The following is a 268-nucleotide window of genomic DNA, read 5'->3' on the forward strand; positions in this document are numbered from 1 at the left end:
CCCTCACTACGTAGAATTCTCCTTTCTGTGTTGCCAAAGAAGAGGGGCTTAGCACCTTTTGCAGAGAACACCTTTCTGGGTAGGCGGCCTTCGGCCGCACTTAGGGATTACAACCCTGACTACGTAGAATTCTCCTTTCTGTGTTGCCAAAGAAGAGGGGCTGAACACCTTTTGCAGAGAACACCTTTCTGCGTAGGCGGCCTTCGGCCGCACTTAGGGATTATAACCCTCAGGCAGTAGAATTCTCCTTTCTGTGTTGCCAAAGAAA

Source organism: Rhagoletis zephyria, unplaced genomic scaffold (assembly GCF_001687245.7).
Source record: "Rhagoletis zephyria isolate East Lansing unplaced genomic scaffold, Rhagoletis_zephyria_1.1 Rzeph_scaffold_12845, whole genome shotgun sequence".
Lineage (NCBI taxonomy): Eukaryota > Metazoa > Arthropoda > Insecta > Diptera > Tephritidae > Rhagoletis > Rhagoletis zephyria.